This window comes from Schistocerca cancellata, chromosome 6 (genome assembly GCF_023864275.1).
Source record: "Schistocerca cancellata isolate TAMUIC-IGC-003103 chromosome 6, iqSchCanc2.1, whole genome shotgun sequence".
NCBI classification, from domain to species: domain Eukaryota; kingdom Metazoa; phylum Arthropoda; class Insecta; order Orthoptera; family Acrididae; genus Schistocerca; species Schistocerca cancellata.
In genome coordinates, this window is record NC_064631.1 from 46,027,578 (window position 1) to 46,044,962 (window position 17,385).

Here is a 17,385-nt window from a genome sequence, read left to right on the forward strand (position 1 = left end):
ATAGATTCTTCTCGAGGACATTGAGTGATGAACGGGAAACAATACTTTGCAGTGATGAGTAAAGACGAGTAAAAATATGAGTAGCAATGAAAATAAAGTGTCGTCTCAATAAGACAAAAATGAAAGCGGGTAAAGCCTTCCACTATCATATTATGAGACGACACGAAGACTTACTGTAGCAACATTTCAGCAAGGATCAGGTTGACAGATTAACAAACTAACTGAGATGATGGACAAATTGCAGTTTAAAACCATTTACGATTCAATTAAAACTTTATCCTAAAAAAAACTATTTACTTGCACATTACAATTTCATGTCGGATACGACAGTGCAGAAATGTACACGACCAAAATGCAAAGAGTGGAAAAATATTTAAACATAAACAATGAACCTATGGTCTTACGAAATCGAACTTCATAATTCTATTAAATAAGGTATCGTAGCTTTCTTCATGATGAAGAATGTTCCAGTTTAACCTTCAGAAAATGTTATAATTTCGAAAAGTTTGCATGTCCTATACTACCCAGCCTTACCCAGCTTAAATGTCTTTTTGCTATTCCTGATGGTTAATACTCTATTTTCTTAGCATGTATACTGAAGAGCGTTGGTGACAAACACCTTTGTTTAACAGCTCATCCAATGCATGTCTCTTTCCTCACAACATTTTCTCTTGTGTACAGCTCTTTACCGCTGTTCTGTGTACTACAGGACGCAAGGATCTGTGTATGCAACAGAAGACGTAAGCTACAGTGAGAATAAGCAGCGTTTCAGGTGCAGTAGTGTCGCTTTTATTTGAGGCGGCGACATTGGCAAGCAAGAGTCACAGCTGTTCATATATCGGTGAGAAGCAGTTGTTTGTGTCTGTGCGAGCCAATTACACAGGTCTTCCATCGTGCAGCGCAGACACTTACTAGACACTTACTGTTTCATTACAAGTGGTTTCAGCTGGCATTTGGAACTTAGTTCTGACAGTCAAAATTTGGGAAATGTTCTCATTATTAGCTTCGTTGAAGACAGTAATACAATAATACAGTAATTTCCAACAGTTGGTTGTTACAAATTGCTCTGAGCACTGTGGGACTTAACATCTGAGGTCATCAGTCCCTTAGAACTTAGAACTATGTAAACCTAACTAACCTAAGGACACATCCATGCCCGAGGCAGGATTGAAACCTGCGGCCGTAGAAGTCGCGCGGTTCCACACTGAGGTGCCTAGAACCGATCGGTCACAGCGGCCGGCTCCAACAGTTGTATAGAAGATTAATATAGATGTGTTATGTAGTAGAAAAGTGAGATACTATGAACAGTTTATAATTCAGGGGGAGACACTTAATATTTTTTCTTGATATATCTTGTGATGAGTGCAGCACATTGCTAATTTTTTTTAGCCCGTAATAGCATTACATTTTCCATGTGCTTTGTCTGTACCCTTTGGAGAGTTTCATTGGCATACAGTTGATACAAAATCCATGAAGATGTGCTTTATTCGGTGGTATGCAAAAATTCAATCTATATTTCGTTTCTCCTCACGACTACTTGCAGTAACTTATGACCACACTCAAAGGATGGTACAAAGTCCTAAGATAAAGCTGTCCTCACCTCAGTGGCTGGTTTGAACACCGCCCTCGTCAACGGTACAAACGGCCCGTTCCACTTCCCTTGTTTAGAATGGCGGAGGGCGTTGCTCAACTGCCCCGCACTTATGTATGCAGCGACCACCACACCTTGCAGCAAGCGGTGCCCGATCGACGTGCGGCCACGCGCAGCCGACGCTGTGGTAACACTCGTCTTAAGGATGTGTCTGATCGCACAACAGCGTGACTGTTTAAAAACTGCGTCCTATTAAAATTCATGACGGCGCCTTCCAATGAAATTCCTGCTGAGGAAGCAGAAAAGGGTTTCGCGCAGCCCCCACAGCAATCTAATTGCCCTTGTATGATCTTCAACAGGCATGCCGCTACACTCTCTCGACAATTTAATCGTTACCACCCTGAGCCTGGCCTCAGGTGATGCTAAGAGAGTTGGAAAATGGGACTGAAAGTAGCAAAAAATGTTCAAATGTGTGTGAAATCTTATGGGACTTAACTGCTATGTCCCTAAGCTTACACACTACTTAACCTAAATTATCCTAAGGACAAACACACACACCCATGCCCGAGGGAGGACTCGAACCTCCGCCGGGATCAGCCGCACAGTCCATGACTGCAGCGCCTTAGAACGCTCGGCTAATCCTGCACGGCTGAAAGTAGCATAAATGGTTTGCTATTTGGGAAGCAAGAACAGTCTATGTCAGAACTAAAGAGGAAATAATAGTAATAATAATAATGTCGTTTGGCTCAATGGCCTGATACAAGTCTTTCAATTGGAAGCCACTAGGGCTATTTTCGTGTCCCTATTCCACCCGTGTTATCCAATCGGGAAAAGGGAGTCTACAGTTTAACGTGGCATCCGAACCACCTTCATAACGTAGAAGCCTTCACGGCTGAAAAAAATCAGTGGTGAGGCCGTATGGCTTGCTCGTTTCTTTTGGCTTCGGAGGGATCGATTGAAACAAATAAATGGTGTGTGCCAGTTAACGTCTTCCCTACCACCAGACCAGAAGAAGCATACCTGGTGATCTGCTTCTCTGCAGACCGTGCTGACATCAGATTCTTCTTTGCTTATTGCAAGAGTATCGATTGCCGACTGAATTTGATTGGTTAATGAAGAGAACAGGGGCAGACAACAGACCAGTAACACACAGCTCTTTTTTAAAACAAAAAAAAAGCAGATATACTCTCGTAAGCGCATTGAAATGAGGGGCAGTCTCGATACTAACCAGTTCCATTTTCGGACTACACAGGCGATCCGCTGGCCAAGTCACAATTACATGGAAAGACACAAAATACGAATAAAGACTACAATAAGTATTCCAGTCGCTAGATAGAGTTTTGATGGGGCTTAGCAAAGAGGAACTCCAAGATTCGAATCAGAAGTAATGGTAAAGAGCCGTGAGTGGAGCGCCTTTGAACGTCCTAGAACTTGCTCTACCACAAGCTACTTCCTCTCGCTTCAAGTTATTGTGTGTTTTTTCCTCCCTTCCTCTACTTTTACGATGCCACTAGAACGTGTGCCGCGGTCGCCGTAGCGTGCTTCACGCGACGAGCGTCACACGCGATGTGTCACGCCATTGAAGGAATCAGCTGAACAAAGTGCTAATCGATAAGAGCGTATTTTATTTTACTGTGCGTTGTATGTTGGCAAAATTCAAAGGCAAGAATATAAACACACTGCCTGACAAAAGAAGTAAAGCATCCAGAAGGGAAGGAGAAAACGAAATGGAACTTAACGGATTAAGAAAGTTTGTGAAATTACTAGAGCGAGTGCAAAATAAAATTTGCAAAGAATCTGACAGTTCCAAACCATTTACCTCTATGAGATTTCAGAGATTCGGTTGTAAAGGGTATCACAAAACCGTTGTATCCTTTCCTGAGGCAAGCTGGCCCACAACTGTTGTAGCCGGCCCTCAATAACATGGATACTGGCACTGGGGCTGAGCCTCACTAGACACTGGAAGTGGGACAGTGCTGACGTTCCGAGCTGGTCCCAGACTTGTTCTGAAGGAGGGGGAGTACCTCAACATCTCAGACGATTCATACAACACGTGTCATCTGTGGATGCGCATCGTCCTGTTGAAAAATGGCGCAACATGATAGGTGACACATATGGACGCAGTATGGCCGTGATGTACAGTTGGTGCCATCGGACTTCCTTCCGCCACTACCCACTACCAACTGTGACCCGAAGTCATATCCAGTGCCCCTCCCTCCACCCACTCCATGACACCAAGAATAGCACCGTTGTTCCTCTCTTAAACACTGGAAGAGCTGAACCCCTTCGCATGTCGCCACCGTACACACCGACGATGGTCGTCGAGAAGGGTACAGAACAGCGGCTCATCGCGGGACACAATGCGACGACATCCAACAGCAGCCGGTGCTTCCCTGCTGTGGCACCAATTCATACGCAACTACCTGTGCTATAGTGTTAACGCCCAGCCTACACGAGGGACAAGTAATTCCCTAGTCCGTCTGTTGCTAGTCACCGACCAATGATACGGGGCGACACAAAATGTCGAAACGAGTCCATTACTTGTTCTCGGATGGCAGGCGCAGATGTGAAGCGGTTGCGATGTGCCTGCTGCATAATACGACGGTCCTTCTAAATGGTTGTAAGAAAATGAAACGCGTAAGCCGTCATTATGGTCTTATTTATTGTGTAGCTACCAGTTTCGGCGCTTCATTGCGCCATCTTCAGGCCTTACTTATCACGAGCCATATATACGATGCATCAGTGGCCAACATAACTGGTTTACGCAAACTACCTGTAAGTGTGATGTCGTCTCTCAAACCATCAACTGTCAACTCAATCTGACAATTGGCAGTTGGAGAGGCGACATCACAGTTACAGATAGACTGCGTAAACCAGTTATTTTGACCAGTGATGCATCGGATATATGCATCGTGATAACCCCTTCAGCATCAACTAAGGCCTGAAGACGGCGCATTGACGCGCCGGAACTGATAGCTACACAATAAATAAGACCATAATGACGGCTTACGCGTTTCATTTTCTTACAATAATGGGGCCGTGGTGCGCCAGACCTCCAGTCAAAAGAATATTCATACAAAAACTTCTTAATGGCGTTCAGATTTGGTCGACTGTTACCTTGACGACGACGAAGCCTGCCTCTAAAGCTGCCATGTAGACCATCAGACCACTGTATCGTCCGAATGCCCCATAAATCTGCATATTGCACGATTCGACCAGGCGGCCAAATGGAGACCCACAAGGAGGACCCTTTCACAGTCTGTCAGGTGCTGATAACACTGTCTCAGACGAATACGCACCATCTCCGTGTTCTTCACTGTGATCACTCGACATCTGACGCTGTTTATGCTCCTTATATACCATATCAGACCTAGTAACAACACTAAACACGAAGAACACTAACGCACTCTGGTGGCAGTCCTACCTGACACACAGTATTGCAGCTTTAATCATTTACGTAGCCGCCGATGCTGTGTAAGAGTACGGAGTTACATTGACATCCGACCATGTCTTCTGGGTGCTTCTCTTTTTTTTCAGGCAGTGTATAATAACAGCGACCAATTAAATGTTGACGGCATTTTCCTCCGGTAAATATGAAACTTGTTGTTACCAGTACATGGTGTGTTCGCAAACGGAACATACAAATTGAACAGGGATTAACACTTTCTTCCGCCGTCGCCGTCATTTATTGTCGCCAAAGGAGACATTTCAGTCGCTGAGCCGGGTCAACTGCCAATAGAAATAAGCAAGTGAAATTGTCTTGATAAGCTTGGCCGGCATTGTTTTCTCCCAAGTCCTGCACCATTAATATCGACAAGTTCTCCCATTGATTCCAAAATCCAACTTCGCCTCGATTGAGACAATACAGCTTTGGATCGCCTACAGGAAACTGTTTTCGATAACCATAACTACGGCCCTCGGATTGTGTGCCAGACTACTGAAATACCAAGCCTAAATTAAGTCTGTCAAATATAGGCCACATACAGGACCGTCATAATAGGCGTGAAGAAACGTTGGTTGAGGGGAATTTGTATAACCAGCACCACTACCCTCGAAGAAGATAGTGCTACGGGCATCGAGGAGGCAAAAGTTGAAACATCGCCTCCGGTGGAGTGGTCATGCGGTACATATGCCAGAGTCTCATCTCTCCAAACAAATTTTGTTTGCCTAACGTAAGAGTGAACAACGTCGGCAGAGGACAGCATAAAAGGTATTAGGTGCTCTCTAATGAAACATGCAGAAATACGTAATGAAAGAACATTAAAATCACACAGTGCATATCCACAAGACATGTGGCCTAAATTGAAAAATTGTTGTGACAATATCTCCTTTCGCAAAAGATTTCGGATTCCCTATTCGGATCTGAGTGAGGGGACTGCTATTGGGGAGGTGACAATGAGAAAAAGATTGAATAATCAACGAAAGGCTAATATTCTACAGGTCGGAGCGTAGACTCTCAGATGTCTGAATGAGTCGTACTTGGATAGTTGAGTAGTTAAGAGTACTTGCCCGCGAAAGGGAAAGGTTTCAGGTTCGAGCCCCTGTCTGGCACACAGTTTTAATCTGTCCGGAAGTTTCAAATCAGCACATACCCCGCTGCAGAGTGAAAATTCATTCCGGAAAAATAAGAGGACCAACATCGAAAAGTTAGTATCAATAAGTTTACAAGACATGGGTGTAGTCTTTCACCCCTATTGGTCAGTTTTTTGTCGAAGAGGCAATGACGGAAATAAAAGAAAGTTTAAATAGTTGGTTTAATACGGAGCGTGAAGGATATCAGTGATGAAATTCACTGACGACATTACTGTCCTCAGTGAACAGACTACTGAGCACACACTATTGACTGAGAGTAAATCTAAGAGACAGGAAAGTAATGAGGAGTTGCAGAAATGAGGTTAGCGATAAACTGGGGCGTAACAGATACTTGAATACAGACGACGTCAACTGTCCCGCGAAACCCTACTTACAGAGTTTCAAGAATCCAATTAAGTGAGATATCTTGGAATATACTTCACTTCCATGTATCACTCCTGAAGCTACCGTGAAGACAAGATTCTATTAATTACAGCGTTCACAGAATCATCTGAGTAGTCATTTTTCCCGCACTTCGTGCGCAAATGGAATGGGACGAAACTTCCCTTTGTGATGCAATGTGAAATATCCTGTATCATAATATTCACATTGATTTTCAGAGTAACTGTATTGATTTCAATGTGAGTACTTAGAACAGGAACGTTGAAAACATTAGCTACATAAGCAGTAGGCAAATAAGAAACGAGTAACCACTCAGCATGTTTTAATTACAGTTTTTGTGAATATTCTAGAAGATTTTCTAGCTACTGGATTTGACCTATACACAATACACTGAGGTGACAAAGTGACAAGATACCTCCTAATATCGAGTCAGACATCCTTTTGCCCGCCGCAGTGCAGCAGCTCGACGTGGTATGGACTCAACAAGTCATTCAAAGTTCCCTACAGAGATATTCAGCCACGCTGTCTCTACAGCCGTCCATAACTGCGAAAGTGTTGCCGGTGCAGGAACTGACATGTCGATTATGGTCCATAAATGTTCGATGGGACGTCATCACAGTTATAGATAGATTTCCAGTCAATGATCGGTTCAGTCTGACCAGAGGACCCAGCCCATTCACTGTAAACACAGACCACACCATCATGGGAGCCACCACCTGCTTGCACAATGCCTTGTTGGCAAGTTGGGTGCATGGCTTCGTGACGTCTGTGCCACATTCAAACCCTACCATCAGCTGTTACCGACGGCAATCAGGGCTCACCTGACCAGAACACAGTTTTCTACTCGTGTAGCGTCAAGTCCATATCATCACGAACCCAGAAGAGGCGCTGCACTCGATATCGTATTGTTAGCAAAGGCAGCCGAGTCGGTCGTCTGCTGCCACAGCCGAATTAACGCCTCATTTCGCCACGCTGTCTCCTAACGGATACGTTCTACGTACGTTACACATTAATTTCTCTGCTTATTTCAGGCAGTGTTGCTTTTCTGTTAGCACTGACAACTCTAAGCAAACGGTGCTGGTCTCGGTCGTTATGTGAAGGCCGTCGGGTACTGCGTTGTCAGTGGTGAGGGGTGATGCATTTACGTTACTATTCTCGGCACGCTGGACCCTGTAGAACTAGAAATATTGAATTTCCTGAAGATTTACGAAATGGAATGTCCCATACATCCAGCGCCAACTACCATTTCGCGTTCAAAGTCTATTAATCCGCGTCGTGCGGCCACAACCACGTCGCAAACCTTTTCACATCAATCGCATGAGTACAAATGTCAGCTCTGCTAATGCATTGACCTTTTATACCCAGTGTACGTGACACTACCGGCCATCTGTATTCGCGTATGTACAGGGTGTTTCAAAAATGACCGGTATATTTGAAACGGCAATAAAAACTAAACGAGCAGCGATAGAAATACACCGTTTGTTGCAATATGCTTGGGACAACAATACATTTTCAGGCAGACAAACTTTCGAAATTACAGTAGTTACAATTTTCAACAACAGATGGTGCTGCGGTCTGAGAAACTCTATAGTACGATATTTTCCACATATCCACCATGCGTAGCAATAATATGGCGTAGTCTCTGAATGAAATTACCCGAAACCTTTGACAACGTGTCTGGCGGAATGGCTTCACATGCAGATGAGATGTACTGCTTCAGCTGTTGAATTGTTTCTGGATTCTGGCGGTACACCTGGTCTTTCAAGTGTCCCCACAGAAAGAAGTCACAGGGGTTCATGTCTGGCGAATAGGGAGGCCAATCCACGCCGCCTCCTGTATGTTTCGGATAGCCCAAAGCAATCACACGATCATCGAAATATTCATTCAGGAAATTAAAGACGTCGGCCGTGCGATGTGGCCGGGCACCATCCTGCATAAACCACGAGGTGTTCGCAGTGTCGTCTAAGGCAGTTTGTACCGCCACAAATTCACAAAGAATGTCCAGATAGCGTGATGCAGTAATCGTTTCGGATCTGAAAAATGGGCCAATGATTCCTTTGGAAGAAATGGCGGCCCAGACCAGTACTTTTTGAGGATGCAGGGACGATGGGACTCCAACATGGGGCTTTTCGGTTCCCCATATGCGCCAGTTCTGTTTATTGACGAAGCCGTCCAGGTAAAAATAAGCTTCGTCAGTAAACCAAATGCTGCCTACATGCATATCGCCGTCATCAATCCTGTGCACTATATCGTTAGCGAATGTCTCTCGTGCAGCAATGGTAGCGGCGCTGAGGGGTTGCCGCGTTTGAATTTTGTATGGATAGAGGTGTGAACTCTGGCGCATGAGACGATACGTGGACGTTGGCGTCATTTGGACCGCAGCTGCAACACGGCCAACGGAAACCCGAGGCCGCTGTCGGATCACCTGCTCCACTAGCTGTGCGTTGCCCTCTGTGGTTGCCGTACGCGGTCGCCCTACCTTTCCAGCACGTTCATCCGTCACGTTCCCAGTCCGTTGAAATTTTTCAAACAGATCCTTTATTGTATCGCTTTTCGGTCCTTTGGTTACATTAAACCTCCGTTGAAAACTTCGTCTTGTTGCAACAACACTGTGTTCTAGGCGGTGGAATTCCAACACCAGAAAAATCCTCTGTTCTAAGGAATAAACCATGTTGTCTACAGCACACTTGCACGTTGTGAACAGCACACGCTTACAGCAGAAAGACGACGTACAGAATGGCGCACCCACAGACTGCGTTGTCTTCTATATCTTTCACATCACTTGCAGCGCCATCTGTTGTTGAAAATTGTAACTACTGTAATTTCGAAAGTTTGTCCGCCTGAAAATGTACTGTTGTCCCAAGCATATTGCAACAAACGGTGTATTTCTATCCCTGCTCGTTCAGTTTTTATTGCCGTTTCAAATATACCTGTCATTTTTGAAACACCCTGTAGTTATACCATGACTTTTGTTATCTCAGTGTATAGTCACCAGAGTACCCATAACCAATGAGGTCCGAAAAGTCGTGGTCTTTAGCAAATTACTGGCTAAGAAGACTCCGTCAGAATAACTGCGGCTTCTGGGGAGGTCTTCGTGGTCAATTAGAATGACAGTTCACCATTTCCCTTCCCATGTTCCTCTTTTCATGACTCTCTTTTCGTGGACTAGAGTAGTTGTTGCACAGATGCATTATCCGAGGTGACGCGTCTCGTGTTTCGCATGGAATCGTGGCTGCTCCCGTGATCGAGTAATCTTTGGCCGCAAAACGGCGCATCAAAATACCCTCGGCAGGCCGGGCTGTCTGACGCAACGCGCCGTCACCCGCCAGCTCCGGGACGGACGGATTGGCACCGTCTTCTGTCTTAACTCGGGCGGCCGCACTGCACTGCGCAACTGTCCCGTCGCCCGGGCGTCACCTTGTCGAGACGTGGTTTGGACCAACTCAGTGTTCACATCCGCGTCATTACGAAGTGTGTGGCAGAGGGTTCTTTTTGTCATACTATAGGGGCGATGGTTATAAACTTCAATCACCTCGAAAGAATGAAGTTACGTAATTGTTTGTTTGTTTGCTGGTACAAGTCTGAAGTCCTGCTAGACATTGAAATCTCCGCGTCGCAGTACGGTTGAAGGAATCGCACGGATTGGCATTTCGCAGTTACGACATCCTAACTGTTGCCGAAATCTATTTACAGCCCGATACTCCAATTTATAAATGAGCTGCCGAATTTATTTTGACTCCTCCAGTGGTGGCTACAGTTCCACAGCGCTGCGATTTCAGTGTGTAGATGAACTGCGTACTGACAAACATGTGCCTACCAATAAACAATTAATTACGCAACTTTTCTTTTGTTGAGATGACAGTTAATAATTTTATAGATTCCCTTCCCTTTCCATTCTCAGATGGGACGTTAGAAGAATAATTGCCTGAACGTCTCTGCACTAGCAGATATGCTTAATTTTGACAAACGTTTTCCTTCAAGGGACATCCACAACATGAGGTCGACCTTCAATCATGGTATTTTACCATCCTGGAAGGGTCGCCATTTTCTACCATTCTGCATGGTGTCTATTTGTTCTATATCGTGTCTCCCTACCATTTTCGCGCAACGACGCTCTGAGCGTGTTTTTTAGGGAATTGACTAGTTTGAACCTGGGACCTGTTGCTGGTAAGGAGACGCCAGACCACACATGACATGTAGAATTCAGAAGAGTTCAGTGAGACTAGCGATGATATAACCAAATACTTAATGATTTCAGCATCAGCTCCACTGCACTCCCTGTAAAAGAATCTTAATACTAACTAAATTTAGTGGAAGGGGTTCAAGGCTTTCCTATTTTTAGTTAGCTGGTAAAATAACGTCGAAAAAGCAGTTAAGTAAAGTGCCTATGTCCTTCATAGACCGTTCTGCTGGATTTACGCTAGGTTTGTACTTAGATATGTAGATGGGTTTTATTTTGTGTTGTTTTAACGTGTTCTGCCATTGCACTGATTTGTATTGTGCGCCATTATCCGAAATTATTCGTTCCACTCGACCTACTTGTCTGAGAAAATCGTGTCTAAATGTTTTACTTATAGTAAGACCTGTTGCCCGTTTTAATGGTGTCAAGGTAACATATTTAGAAGTAAGTTCCAAAACGACAAATATGAAAATATATCCATTTTTTGTGCGTGGGAGGGCCCCCATCAAATCTGTTGCAGCGATTTGTTTTAATCTTTTAGGGATTATTGGAAACATAGGTGGTTTGGTTTGGAAAGTGACGTGTTTAGCCCTCATACATTTTTTGCATTTGACTAATACTGTTCTAATTCGTCTTTCCACATTAGGAGAATGGCTTGTTTGTTTTATTTTTAAAAAGCATTTCTTTGGTCCAAAGTGGCCATTACTTAAATATGTATACCATATGTACTTATTAATTAGTTCATCTGGGATATACATTAACCATTCATTCGTTGCAACATTTCGTCTAAAAAATAAAACATTGTTTTTTACGAGATAGTACTGTCTAATGTCTGGAAAATCCTTACTTCTCCACTTGTGTTTGATTCCTAGTTTCGGGATCCTTGTCCTGTTCTTTGCCTATGTTTTTCAATGCTGTCGTAATGTAGTTTTCGAAAGGTACTTGTTTCATATAGTACATTGTAAACTGGTCTTCTGCTGCTTCCAAACCTATGTTATTGGATGCACCCTGTGGACATCGTGATAAAGCATCTGCTAATACATTCGCTGGTCCTGGTATGTGTGTAATAGTGAAGTCAAATTCTTGTAGTATTAACATCCATCTGGCTAACCTCCCATGAGTTAGTATGGCGGATAACAGAAATTCTAATGCTTTGTGGTCAGTATACTTTTGTTTTTCTTCCGAATAGGAAGTATCGAAAACGTTGGAAGCCCATATAATGGCCAATGCTTCCAGCTCCGTGACTGAATAGTTTTTCTCGCTTTTTGTGAGTACCCGACTGGCAAATGCAATTGTCCTACATGATCTTAGCCCTGCCTGTTCGTATTCTTGGAATAAAACAACTCCTAAACCTGTTTTCGCGCTATCAGTGGCCATACAAAAATTTTGTGTTAGATCAGGATGTGCTAAAATCGGTGCTGTTGTTAGTGCGTTTTTCACTTTTAAAAATTCTTCATTGGCTTGTTGATCCCATACCCATGGCGTGTTTTTTCCAGTCAATGCACATAGGCGTGGTGTTGCGAGAGAGTAGATCCAAATAAATTTTTTATAGAATCCGGTGAGACCTAGAAATCCTCTGAGAGTTGTCTTATTATATGGAGTACAGAATTCTTTGATTCCCGTTAGTTTTTCTGGGTCGGGCATTACCCCTTTCTCTGAAATTATGTGTTTGTGATGACGTTTGTTCATCAAGAATTTCGAAACGTGTTTGTTGCTGTGCAGGCTGTCTGATTTCACGTATGTTACTTTCCGCCTGTGATTGGAATCGCAAATGTGTAATATCTTCGTTAATTGCTTGTTTTTCCGGTGCTGTTACAGATACGGATGTGGTTGCAGACCCTGTGCTTGTTCGATTCTGTTCACTACGCTCTTCAATGGTTTGCAACAACTCTGTTCGCAATTTCTGAAATTGTCGCTTATCATATCTTTTCAGCGCTGCTTTTGTGATACGTTTGTGTAACACACTGTTTTCAACAATTTCACGCGCTGTACCTGCTGCTTGTGTAGTAATTACGTTTATCTGTTTCTCTAGTTTCTTGACTTCTCCCTGGATATTGTTACGTAATGTTTTGATCTCGTCCTGAATGTCATTACGCAATGTTTGTACGTCCGCTTGTACTTTGTCAATGTCTGTTCTCAATTGATTGCGACCTGTTATTAAGTTTCCTATCACTTCTCGAGATTCTTTTGCCTCGTCTTCAATATGACTTAGGTGTAACTGAATTTTTTTGTTTTGTTCTTTAATCGCACGCATTTGTCTCGTGGCTTCTGCAATTTCTTTCGTCGTTTCTGAATTTTGAATTTTAATTTGGTTCGCAATTTCTTTATTTTGCCTTGTCATGGTTTCCGTAATTAATTGTAATAATTGTGCCAGATTGGTGGGTCCTATTGAGTTCTTCCGACGGCCTACGCTCTGTGTTTTCGCCCAAGTGTTGGTTCGCAACCGATTGCATTGAACTGTGCTGTGACACGTTTCTCCTCGCATTCCTTGTACTCTGTGGTGAGGGAGCTCTGATTGCTTGTACTATGGGTTCTACGTATTCAAGACGCATGTTAGAATCCTCATCAACTGTCTCTCTACTTTCCTGCTCCTCTGTCGTATGCTGACTTACGTTTTCTATGCCTTGACGTACGTTATCCTCGTTATGGTGCGTTATATGTCGTATTTCTCGCGATACTGCATCGTCTGTTGTACTGTCCTCTATTCTCTGTCCAGTTTCATGCTGGGTCTCTACCTCAATTTGGTCAAGGTCTCGATCTGCGATTGCTAATCTTTCCGAATCCCTTATTTTCTGTTTTAAAAGCAATTCACGCGCCCTACTTCGAGTCAACATGCGCTCATACGATCTCACGCGTTTCATAAACTTTTTGTTCTCACGACTTGACAAACCATTCACTTACTTGTTGGGTCAGAACCAACTTGTCAACGATGTATCCGCAACCTGGGCGCTTCCATTAGAGAGAAAACTTAATTCTAACAATATTAAAATTCATAACTTAATTATACTATTGTCTCTGCCAAAATATCGCACTTTTATTGAATACTTTCTTACTATCTATCGCTGCAGCTACTGTTTTCGACTATTTATAACGTTAAAAAAAATTTTTTTATTACGAAAATTTTTCAACAGGATATTTTTCTGACCTAGTTAGGTTACCATTGGAAATTTTATTCTACTCACAAAACATTGTTTATAAATTGCACTATTGATAAAAGGAAATGTTTTAATACAGGATGGTAAAAGCCAACTGCGTTCAACAAAAATGTGAACGAATATTCCCTGAGTGGGTTTCCAAGTTCTACAATGGATCGAAGGATGACCTATGCCATATCACATCTATAATATAGGTTTAAATTAAGCTTTACAAGACAGTGACCCTCTACTTTCTTTAATTACTTATCTAACTTGTCGTAAATTACAGTGCCTGCTGTGGCTTCTCAATAATTATATAAGAGAAAAATCATCGTGTTTCAGATTTTTACTTCAAGTGTCAAATGTGAACACCATGAGCGTTAATTGACGATCGACACTAGTATTACGCAAAAAGGGAGTGTAACAGATGAGACTTCTGCAGTTCTGAGTGAAGCTTTATGCGCTGTTATGCGGCATCGCGTGCATTCATTACCTTGTTGGTGTTCGTCAGGGGGCGGCGGACGGCTCACCTTGCCGTCTCGGAAGCAACTCTCCCTTCTAACTTCTCCTTACTACAATTTACCGAAGTTGGTTTAAAAAAACTATCTGGCTGTGTTTTCATCTGACCAATCAGGGTCTCAATGTTAACCTTAAGCTCCACCTACAAAAATTCTGTTTATCCAATGAGAAACGTTATACTTTTTGTGGTGGGCAATGTTTTTAAAGTTTGCAACATAACAGAGACGCAAAAAAGTCTCACGCTAAAACTTGCAGCTGGTGTGGTCCTTTTAGCGTTATCGTAAGATCTATACTGTTCTTCTGGAGGGCTCTATCTTTTAACATGGGCTGGGGGGTGGTCCTGACGTAACAGAGACGCGAAAAAGTCTCACGCTAAAACTTTTGGTTGGGGTGTGGTCCTAGCGGTTAGCTGGCCACGTGGGTGTCCGTCCCTTATCGTAGGGCCTTCCAGCTTAACACGGTTCTGCTCTCGGCTTCTGTTCTCGTTTCTCCCCTCGGAACTGCGTCTGTCTCACGGTGGGTAGGTATGACATGCATTTAGGCATTCTTGTGTTAGTCTGTGGTATTCAATTTGCTCACTTGTTACTCGTATTACTTTGGTTAATTTAATGTGACGATTTATTCGGAGCTATGTGACATACTATTGGGTTTGCTTATCATGTCAGAGTTTTCATGGAAGGTGTTGGATTTGCCTGACACCTTACAAGCTGCACCTGAAGATGGGACATATGTCCTGAAACCTGGTAGTGCTTTTTAGAAATAAATAATTTTTAGAACTGTAGCGGATTTTATCGTTGAAAATGCCAATTTTACCTGCGCAGTCTCTGCTCGATATATGCGTACGGAGCTGATAGAGATGCCCTGAAAGATAATTCTTGTAGATTTCTAAGCAGTTAATCGAAAACGTGCCATTTAAAATTTGTCAGCATTTCTTTTACAGTCTACCCCCAGTCAAACAAAGCTGTGCCCATACGCAACATTCTCCGTCGTACATACTCAATCACTCCTACTAGTTCGATATGGAATGGTTCCGAAACGTGGGCCTACAAAAGTTTTGTATGCAGTCTCTTTTCTAGATAAGCTCCGCTCTCCCTGTATCCCAACCATGAACTGTAGCCTGCCGTTCGCTTTGCCTGCGACTCAGTCTGTTTAGTCGTTCCACACCATACCTGCATACATTGTCACACCCAGGTGTTTGTATAACATGACTGAGTATATTTGTGAATAATTGAAGCGCTGAGGACTACAAGGGCGTAAAGCATACTGTCATCGATTTTGAGATTTTAGCATATATGGATGCTCCTGACATCTGTTGATCTTATCTGAGCCAGCTTCGTCTATATCCGTAGCCCCACTTGTGTGGGGTAATCCTACCTAATTCCGTGATATACCTTTATTTCCTGATAGGGGACACATTCTTTGGCCTTAAGTAAGGTAGGCCTTTTAAACAGCGTTCCAACCGTTATTGACAAATGACAGGAATGTATTCACACGGGAAAGATATTCTGAGCTGGAATGAGTGCTGTGTGCGGGACGGGCAGTTTATTGTTTGTGCGTGGAAGGGAGTGCGAGTACGTCGTTTGCTGCGCTGATCTTACAATACAAGTTCTGTAAGGTGCGTTGTTGAGTAACTAGTCATGCACTAATATGCAACTGTATTACCAATGGAATATACTTACAATCTTAGTCATCACGTTGGATCTAGATGCCTTATTACTCAGTGCGTCTGTACTCGTCGCCGCTGATTCCGCATAAAGACCCGATGGAGCTGAAATCAATACTTCCTTCCCTTTCCTTTCTGCCCCCTCCACCCTCAATTTACATAATAGTGCTGTTTTTATCTGTGATGGTTCCATGAAAGTTGTGAGTCTGATGATGATGATGATGTTTGGTTTGTGGGGCGCTCAACTGCGTGGTTATCAGCGCCCGTACAATTTCCCAACCTTTGCTCAGTCCAATTTCGCCACTTTCCTGGATGATGATGAAATGATGAGGACAACACAAACACCCAGTCATCTCGAGGCAGGTGAAAATCCCTGACCCCGCCGGGAATCGAACCCGGGACCCCGTGCTCGGGAAGCGAGAACGCTACCGCGAGACCACGAGCGGCGGACAGTTGTGAGTCCATCGATTCACACCATGCTACCATATTTGTGCAAATATTAGTGACAGTGACATCTGTGCTAAAAATGAATGTGTAGTACGCTAAGTGAACTTCAACAATGTAAAATAAAATTATCACGGAATAAAGCAGGTTATTTGGTAACCGTGATAGCGTTACGGAGATGTTTAACAAACTCAAGTGGCAGACTCTGCAAGAGAGGCGCTCTGCATCGCGGTGTAGCTTGCTCGCTAATTTTCGAGAGGGTGCGTTTCTGGATGAGGTATCGAATATATTGCTTCCCCCTACTTATACCTCCCGAGCAGATCACGAATGTAAAATTAGAGAGATTAGAGCGCGCACAGAGGCTTTCAGACAGTCGTTCTTCCCGCGAACCATACGCGACTGGAACAGGAAAGGGAGGTAATGACAGTGGCACGTAAAGTGCCCTCCGCCACACACCGTTGGGTGGCTTGCGGAGTATAAATGTAGATGTAGATGTAGATCACGAAGTTAAGTATATCGTGTCACAGAATTAGGTATGGTCTAACGAAATTAATCCATTTCATAACTTCAACAGTTTCTCATTTCCTGAATTTTTTTTATCATGGGTTAGCGGAGTAATGTATTGGTCTCTTACATGTAAAATATACAGCTTCCAGATTGGATATTTGCTTTGCTTTTTCATTTATAATCCTTAATATCACGACGCTAGATAGGTTTACCCAATATGATCATTCATAAAGAGCTGTCTCACCGATTTCTCGGATATTCATTTTCTTGTGGGCCCAAATTACAAAGTATAATTTTGTCGTTCTGCACTGCTCAATTGTTATCTAGGGTACACAACATAATGTAGTATCTACATCGTGTTCACAGCAGTAAT

The 17,385-nt window shown here is 43.3% G+C and overlaps 1 protein-coding gene across 2 annotated transcripts in view; it reads left to right on the top strand.

The window, feature by feature from the left end:
• Nucleotides 1–17,385, top strand: part of LOC126190750 (junctophilin-1) — a 960,015-nt gene that overhangs the window by 821,353 nt on the left and 121,277 nt on the right. The window lies entirely within an intron of this gene.